We start from the raw sequence: 9,078 nt of genomic DNA on the forward strand, positions 1-9,078 counted from the left end.
TGATAATTCCTACAGCATAATTGGCCAACATGCAAACGTTTGAGACCATTGAAGTTTATATCTAATTGCAACCATTACCGAGACAACGTTACTTATGATTAACTGTGTGTAATAGGCCTGATTCTGATTACCTTTACACCTCATTTTAGTCATTTTTTTGACAGATATGTTGTGATGCTTGCTGCATGCCCAGCTCTGGCTTACAGAGTAAGGGAACCCTTACAACTTCTTTATATATGTATAGGATGAGAGAAAATGGCCTTAAGCTGCACTAGGGAAGGTTCGGGTTGGATATTAGGAAACATCCTTTCTCAGGAGGAGTAGAGAGGTATTGGCACAGGCTGCCCAAGGAGGTGGTGGAGTCACTGTCACTACAGGTGCTCAAGAACCACAAAGATATGGCACTAAAGGACATGGTTAGTGGGCATTGTGGGGATGGGTCAACAAGTTGGACTAGATTATCTCAGTGGTCTTTTCCAACCCTAATGATTCTATCATTCTGTACTGAGAGCATGAAGAAAGTCAGGTATCAACAGTTTGAACCCTAGGAGTGAGAAAAAAGCCTGAGATGAACTTGTTCTTTGATTTCCCTGCCTGCAGAACTCTAATCATCCACTTGGCAGGTCACTGTACATCCCTGGAGCCTCAGGCTGCCTGGCAAATTGTATTTATGTGGTTGGCTGGCAGGATGGGATCACCGCAGCCTCACTTGCCAGGTTCAGCACTGGCATTGCCCACATTTCAAATACTTGCTAATTCGTACATACCTGGTATGCAAGGGCCAGATTTCCTCAAAAAGCTTGCATCGCATTTATAGTCCAATGTAAATGGTCTAAATTTCCAGTTTTCTCCCACAAGTCTGGCCACTGAGTCTTTCTGAGAAGTTTTGGAAGCTAACTGCTTTTGGAAATCTCCTTTCAGGTTTGGGTATTGGCAGGAAGATCATCCAGCTAGCTTGGAAACATTGTACACAGAGAGAAAAGTCAGTGCAAGTGCAACCATTAGTCCTCCAAACATGGACACTCATAAATACACATAACTGCATGAAAATAAAGTCTATGAAAAAGTCTCCTAGTTGAACACACTCATTACATTTGACACAGTCAACTTAGAACTCAGGATCTCTCATGCAGAATGAACATCCATATCTTTATTTTCTTGAGAGCACTAAAAACAGTCATCTGCAAAGTGTAATTTTTTTCCACCTTTCATAAATATCAGCAATAGTGCAGCCCTCTCTCCCCCTCTCTTTTTCTTATTCAGGATATCAGGCAGATAAGAGTTATCAGTAAAGGTCATCCTCAATTTCTGTACAGAAATGATCTGTCTCCGGTATGTAATAAACATTTATCCATGCCTTTATTAGCTATATTGGATCTGACAGTTCTGTTAAACCATTTTCTTTCATTTTGCTAGGTCATGACGGTTAATGCTGCTAAAAAATCTCATCACTGCTTTTGATCACTGTATTGTCTTCTCTGTATTATCAGGATTTTGTAAAGGTAAGCACTGGCTGGAATGACCTATTAAAGTTACAGCCCGTTGAGTTCCTGGCTTTTTTCTCACCACAATAAAAAAGCGAAGAAGTGAAAAGCATAAATTCTACTTTCAGGGTTATATTTAGTTGTTCAGTTGACATTTAGTAGAGCAGTCACTTTAAGCCCACTTTGCATTGGTTTCGCTCCGTTTTTTCACATCCTTGAGTTTCCAAAATGGCATTGGAAGCCACACCATGGCAAATAAGCCCAATTAGAGGGACCAGGAGGTGACGTTCCAGTTAACCCACAGTTCACCAGCAGCGTAGTAGGCATCTTCTCAAGATTTTGAAACAATTCCCATGATTTATGAGTAGGCTCTGACTGCAGATTGAGAAGCATTTTACATGTATTCTTCATTTGCAGCAGAGGCGTGCGCTCCAGATCAAAACAATATTCACTAACTACTGAAAGATTTTCATGAAGTTAGGCACCTATGTCACACTAGCTGCAATCCTCATCTCTTTCAATGTTAACAGTTCAACAGCTAGGAAAGACTTACTTTCAGCTTAATATTAGTCAGCTAGATTTAAGGTGCTTTTCTTAGTTCTCCACCATCGCTCTCCATTGGTGCACACAGCAAGTTTATCACTATGGAGTGTGACAATATTATACATTTTTCAGGCTTGCTGTTCTCCGTCATTACTTGGAACAAATAAAATGAAGTGAAAAGTAGAAAGATTTTTGAATGCCATGTTTGGCCCCTCTTGCCATTCACCATAGGCCTGCATTGAATTCAACGATCACTGTTTTCACAGTTAGAGAATCCAGACACTGGTACTCTGGCCCACACTGTTACCAGACTTGCATTGTGCCTGCCACTGACTTCCCAAGCTCCTGAGGGGTTCTGCAGCCTTCTGTCAAGACTTTTTTCCTAGGTAGAGTTTTTTTCATGGTGTCGTTCTCCCTAGCCCACTTCAGTGATGGTAAACTCAGCACAAACTGAATTAAAGACAGAACTTGGCCCAGCATTCCCTTTCCAGGAGTTCCACAGAACTTGGGCTGCGTGATGTTGGCCAAGCAATGAAAGTGAGCCAAAAGATCACTCCATGCTAGAGTGAGGAGCTGGTATAGCTCTCTTGGGAGTGGAGAAGCATATGTATGAAGTTGGTTTTAATTAAGACATCACAGCAGCTGTTTGCAGAGGCTGGGCTCTTAGAATCTTCCCAAGACACAGGTTGCTCGTGGAGATGCCTATAGACTTAAGGTTAAAAAAAAAAAAAAAAAAAAAAAAAAAAAACAACAACAAAACCAAAGCACTAATAATTCAGAGTACAAAGTGAAGGCATCCTATGACAACCCACATCCTTCTACAGAGACTTTTTCCCATAGTAGTTTGATGTCTGCTGTGACCAGCATTCAGTAAGGACTTTCTGTTCCCACAGGTGATTTCCAACACTGGCCCAGAGAAAGCGCTGATAAAGAATAATGGCTCAGAGAATATCCAAGCCTATGCCCTTCTCACTGCTTGCATCCATTCACAGAACAAGGATCTGCAAAGGCAGAAATGGGAATTCAGCTGACTCCCAAATTACAAGGCATTTTTAATGCAACTTCATGAATTTCCATAGGAAGTTTAATTTAAATGTAACCTGATTATCCATGCTATAAGGATCTGGGAATTGGCAAGCTGGTGCTGAGCAAAGGTCCTTCCAGCTCACTGTACTGACAACCACAGCATCCAGAAACAACAGGCTGCAGAAGGCACACATGATGGTATGTGCTGGAAACCTGTACCCAGCAGGCAACATTCCTTAACCTCAGAGAGTTGTGAGCAGCTCAAACTCAGATTAAGAAACTACAGCTGACTGTAGAACTGGATGATACTGAGATGTTAAAGTCAGATACAGCAACTTTCCTGCAGCTAAAAAACTATTCCTGTCTGAAGCCCTGTTTTCAGTCACTGAAAGGAGCTGGAGGTTAGTGATATAAAGGGCATGGTCTCTCTTCCTATAAGCAATCTGTTGCTTTTGGATTTTTACAAGCATCCTTGTATTCAGCAGCAATAAGTCATGTTCTTCTGTTCCTCTCCCAGCTGTAGCTTCACTGACTTCCAAAGGAAGACAGGGAGGGAAAAATGGAGCTGCACACAAGAAGAAAAATGTTTTTCCTAGACTCCAGGACAGCAGGCACTTCAAAAGACAAACCTCTCTGCATATGCTCTCAGTCCCCCTGTGTCCTGGATGCCTGTGCTCACTGAGGTCTGTGTGATATATACCTGCAGCACGAAAAGAGCTCCCAGTTTTGTGCTAAAAGCAAACGATGGCCTTGTATACATAGAGGCTTGTCTGCTGCCAGGGCTGTGGTAAACTCTACTGAAATGCAGGAATTGCCAGCCTGTCTTTGTGTGTGCCAAAAATCCCACCACATTCAACAAAGGAAGATCAAGGGTGTTAACCTCGATGCCTCAGCTAACTTAACCCAAACCTTGCTCCCAGTACCCACTTTGCAGAAAGACACCTCCTCCTTGTCTCTAAATGGCCACCCAGCATAAGCATCTCCCCATAATAATTCATGAACAGGCTTCCAATGGCGCGGGTTTGGAAGCAAAGGTTGGCTCAGACACGATTATCCTTTTCACCAGCCTAAATTGGAAGCGCAGACAAAAGGCACGCAGACCAATAGCTGCACTCTGACCTTGATGCTTCAGACCACCAGGCTGTTAAACAAGAGGCAGGACCCCTGTGGTCATGGGAATCTCCAGCATGTGTTTAGAAGTGTAACACTATATTTATTAGAAAACTTTCCTCGACCAATTTTTACCATTTTTCAGGTGTACGACTGCTGGATTTTACAAACTCAGTGTACATGCATACAGGCACACAAGTAGAGGTGAGAAATAGAAAGAGAAAATGCCTCCTGATGGCTTTTAAGTGACCACTTACCAGCAGCTATTGTCCGTGATATTTCTGGTATTGCCCCTGCTCCTTTAGTTGCTGCTGAGCTTTCTCATGCTATAAACAGATAAATCCAAGTCTTTCTGAAGACAACAGTTTGTACCCAAGACTCTGTATCCTGAGACTGACAGAATCATTTATTCCTGTGCTGCAAAAAATCCGTCTCAAGCAGCCTGCTCTGCCTGGCTCAGCTCTCTCTCTGTATAGCTTTTCTTTTACACAAGTCAAAGTGGATATGGAACAAATCAGTTTTGAAAAGCATCTTCCAAGGAAGGCTTGGGACAACCAATGTCTGACTTCTGTGTGAGCTAGCAAATCTGTGCAAAGAAGCAACAACAGCCATTAAAGTCACACAGTTGTCCAATTTGTGAAGTAATTTGTCTTTAAAATACAACATTCAATACCTTCTGTTATATATTGAGAAATTTTAGGTGCTCAGAACAAATGCAATCCTAAAAAATAAAAACCATACCCAGTTAATGCAGCTGGTAGTTAATTATTACAATATGTGACACTTCAAATATACTGAGGCGATGACATTTAGCTGATTTGTCTTCGCTATCTTTTGCTAAGCAGGCTGGCAAAAGAAGAAAAACGATTGATCTACTAACAAGTTTAACACAACCTTGAAATAAATTACATTCAGAAGCTAGAAGCCTGACTCTGTTTAATAGTTAAATCATTTATTCCTAGGCGTAGAAAAAAAATAAAATAAAAAAATCCTGCCCTCAAGTCATTATCAGCATGATCCATTATTTGAAGTCTTGCAAAATGTTCAAGGAACGGCCCTGGTGATTTGGCCAAAAGGAAACAATACACTCAGCAGCTCTATGCAGGCCCAACAAAATGGAGAATCCCAGTATGAGAATATTAAATTATTATGGCTTTTGTGACAGGGGGCACAATTGTTAGTGGCCCCCTTCCTCTGATGGCCAAGTTACGTTCTTCCCTGCCGTGAGCATTCATTGTCACACCTAATATTCACATGCTTTGATAATAATAAGATTGTCAAGATAATAGCAGGGAAGTTTCAGTAGAAACTCAGTTTTCAAAAGCCAGCTGTGCACGGCCCGGGTTGCTTGTTCTAAGAAGATGCCTTTAAAAAGCAAAATTAAGCCTTGCTCATAAGAAAAACAAAATTATTCCCCTCCCAAAAGAAGAAGAAGAAAGGGAAAGGGGTAATTGGATGAGAGAGGGATGGAAACAACTTCCTGAAGAAACTATTTTTTTACGTGAGTTATAACTTCTTTTTTGTTCTCTGCAGTATTTTGGTCAGTGCAAGCAAATAACTTTGCAAATAGAAAAACAGGTTTTAAATCAGAGAGTAATTACCTTAGTGAGCTTTATCGATTGCACAGATCAAGCTGAAAGAATCTGGGGCTTTTCTCTGTCACCCACCTTTTTGCATGACATAACCATTCAACAGCTTACATGAGTGGGATACAAAGTGATTTTTTGAAAGAATGGCAGTATTGTTGAAATCCACAAAATCTGTATTTCTTATGGTTTAGACAAACTTGCTCCTTTGTCCACACAAAATAATGGTTTAAAACAGGAAAAGAAAAATGTTCCCTCTCCCCTTTTGCTCTGTGTCACTATTCCAGACAGCATCACCCTGAGTTATCAAGGCTCCCATGCTACCCAAAAGAGAGAGAGAAAAGATCAGAGTCAAAAACAGCCTTCTATGAGGACACTGGGAAATGAAAACCACTGTCAAACGAAGACAGCCAACAACTTCTCATTAGCTCTGCCAGGTTGAACAGGTCTGTATAATGATTTAGTAAAATTAATTAATAGAGCACACTCATACAGTCCAAAATGGAGGTGATTAAATCACACTCCATTTCAGATCATTTTGGAGTAGCAGAGATCTGTGCTCTAACTCACTGTAGGAAGGAGAGACAAAATTCAACTGTTGGGCCTGTCACAGAGATTTGTTCACTGAACCCCCTTGGGTTCTCTTTCAATTGTGCAATAGAAAGCAGACTTTACAGAGTAAGTGTCCACAGTCTGCTCTATTCTTGGCAGTTATTTCCACCTTCAAGCAACGATGACTTACTCAGGAGGTGTTGTAGATCAAAACCTTTGATCACAAATTTTACATTTTCTGGCCATTGTAGGCTGCCAAAGGATCAGAAGCAGCTAGAATGCATGCACAGAAACCTACTTGTCTTTCACACAGGGAGGTGTCTTTTCCTGTAGAGTCATTTAGACAGCAGGAGTGAACTAAGCATAAATTACCAATAGGTCAAATACCTTCACTGACTCACATTTGCTCATATTTGCAGTGCAGTGTAGCCTGAGCAGGAGCAATCACAGAAGACGCAGCGGAGAACAAGGGCAGAAGTGTACAGGGTGTCCCAGCTGGAGCCTCAGCCTCAGGTAAGAGCCACTGGAAAGACACTTCCTAGAAGGTTCACCTCTGTGGCCAGGAAGCTGCCAAGGGAGTAGCAATCTGTAAAAGCAATCGATGACAAGTGCAGAGGTGTTAGCTAACTTGATACTCCTACAATAAATGAGTACTGAAATAAGAATGGAAAGCCATCTCTTTTTTTTTCTGCCAGTGTTGCCTTCTTCAGGAAGGTCTGAAGAGCAGATCACAGTGCCATAATTCATCATTTTCCAACACTGACTGATCCTGACAATGGTAACCCAGCACCATCTCCCTTGTTAATCAATGACAGATAAAATATTTTTCAAGTACTATCTGAAAATAATTCTACTAGAGATTAGACAGGTGTATATTTATGCAGCATTTGCTCTACTACGCAGCATCTCTATTCTAAAAAGTGCTAATCCCACACAGTCACTCGGCTGAATGCTCACCTGGTTCTGTCCCTGTTACTTCAACGAATTTGCCAGCAAGCCAACTTTGGTGTGCGATAAAGTTGTTTCTTTGCTTCATTACATACTCATTCACCAATTTGCAGCTTAAGAAATCAGATGTAGAGCCAAAGAATACATATTTGCAGTAACAACTGCGCTACTGCATGAATACATCTTTAACAAAACCAAGCTGAGGTACAGCTGAAAGTGCTTAGGTTAGGAAGATTATGCTAAATGAATACATCACATATATTTATAAACACACACACTCAGAGAAACATGCTTGCGTGCTGCGAAAAAAAGTAACTGTTCCAGCTTAGAAAGCTTCCTGTCAGTGGGCAGCTAACTTCAATGGCACACACTGATGATAGAAAGAACTTTGTGGCCTGAAATTACGATCTGTATCATACTTTTTTCCCATTGCTTAGGTTCTATGGAGTGCCATAAGTGTAAGAGACAGTAGAAAAGTAGGCCTTTCACTACATTAAAATTCATATTTTAAACATTGAAACTCAGTAAAATTGAGCTTATATATATTACATAAACAGGATGATTTGATATGCTGTTTTCTTTGCAGAAGAGGAAACATTCAACGTATACTCATTTCTGTGGTACAGATTCTTGGGGAAAAAAAAAAAAAGAATGGGATCTATCTTCAGTGGTATCAGCTGGGATCCTTGGCCTCCTCCAACAGGAGTGAAGAAAAGGGACATAAATGACAAGTATTGAATGAAAGAATTAGCTGAAGTCAAGATAGAGGAAACAGCTTGAGCTCCCAGGCAAATTTATTCTTCCATCCCTCTTGACAGGCCTGTGTTCCAGCTTAGAAATCTTGATGTGACACTGAACTGTCCTTTAGGACCTAGAAAGTTGACATCATCATGCCTTTCAGGAAGAAATCTGTTATTAGAGAATGAGGAAGAAATCAAAAGGGTAGAAAGCAAGGAATGAACACTAATTTTTAGTCAAAAACACGAGAATCTCTTAAATAGCATCTATGAATTAGAGTTTTACTGTGGTTTTTTTCCCAGACAAGCAAGACAGCAAATATTTTGATGAGAGCTGCTCGGTCCGAGGGATGATGTTATGATTATGACTTCCCTGCAACACAATTTTATCCTAAAGCAACCTGATCCATTCCTCTGAGAGGGGCAGCATGGGATAGAGAAGGAAAAGGGTGGTGGGGGGAACTAGTGGGGGGGGGGGGGGAGGGGGGAAAAAAAGCTTTTCTTTACACTTGTGCTGTTCTGAATGTGGACCATCTGTGCCCCCAGCTGGAGTGCTGGAGATGGTCTGGCACTTGAACCACACCATATTTACAGATCTAAACACAAATGGCTACTGCCTGATTGTTTCATGATTCATTAGTCAGACAAGCTCTCCTCTCCCGCCAGCACAGCTGTTACAGAGTAAACCTTTGTCACTTAATAGGCCTGATTATTACTTTCCATCAAAGGTATTGATCTGTGTCATCTCTACTTAAGGGAAAAGGGAAAAAGCAAAAAGGGGACCAAAATGTGTCAGGAAAACAAGAAAAGGGGGGAAAAAATGAAAAACAATAACATTTCTATGGTTATTAGAGACACTGGTCAATACGTTTAATCTCTCCTGGCTGTACTGTATTCATGTATTCATTTAGCACAGTGACAAGGTTACTCATGGAGATGAGGCGTCGCACATGATGTGGCATTCCTTGCACTGCACCAGACTGCTGCAGTCACACAATATGGCCATGCATATAATTGGTCGGCAGAAGACACAAAGTGAATTAACAAATAGCATTTAAAAAAATAGAAATCAATTAAGTCGCACAGGCAGCA

At 41.1% G+C, this 9,078-nt stretch overlaps 1 long non-coding RNA gene across 2 annotated transcripts; it reads right to left on the reverse strand.

The window, feature by feature from the left end:
* Positions 1–219: 219 nt before the first annotated feature.
* On the reverse strand, positions 220–6,879 carry LOC128080237 (uncharacterized). Of its 2 annotated transcripts, none has more exons than XR_008206555.1 (3): positions 6,689–6,879; positions 4,421–4,749; positions 220–954 (listed from the first exon to the last, which is right to left on the reverse strand). It is a non-coding gene; the product is annotated as an uncharacterized LOC128080237 (long non-coding RNA). The 2 variants fall into 2 exon arrangements; XR_008206556.1 differs by lacking the exon at positions 220–954 and adding an exon at positions 2,669–2,736.
* Positions 6,880–9,078: the final 2,199 nt, after the last annotated feature.

The sequence above is a fragment of the Tympanuchus pallidicinctus genome, unplaced genomic scaffold (assembly GCF_026119805.1).
Source record: "Tympanuchus pallidicinctus isolate F22 unplaced genomic scaffold, pur_lepc_1.0 scaffold2, whole genome shotgun sequence".
Classification (NCBI taxonomy): domain Eukaryota; kingdom Metazoa; phylum Chordata; class Aves; order Galliformes; family Phasianidae; genus Tympanuchus; species Tympanuchus pallidicinctus.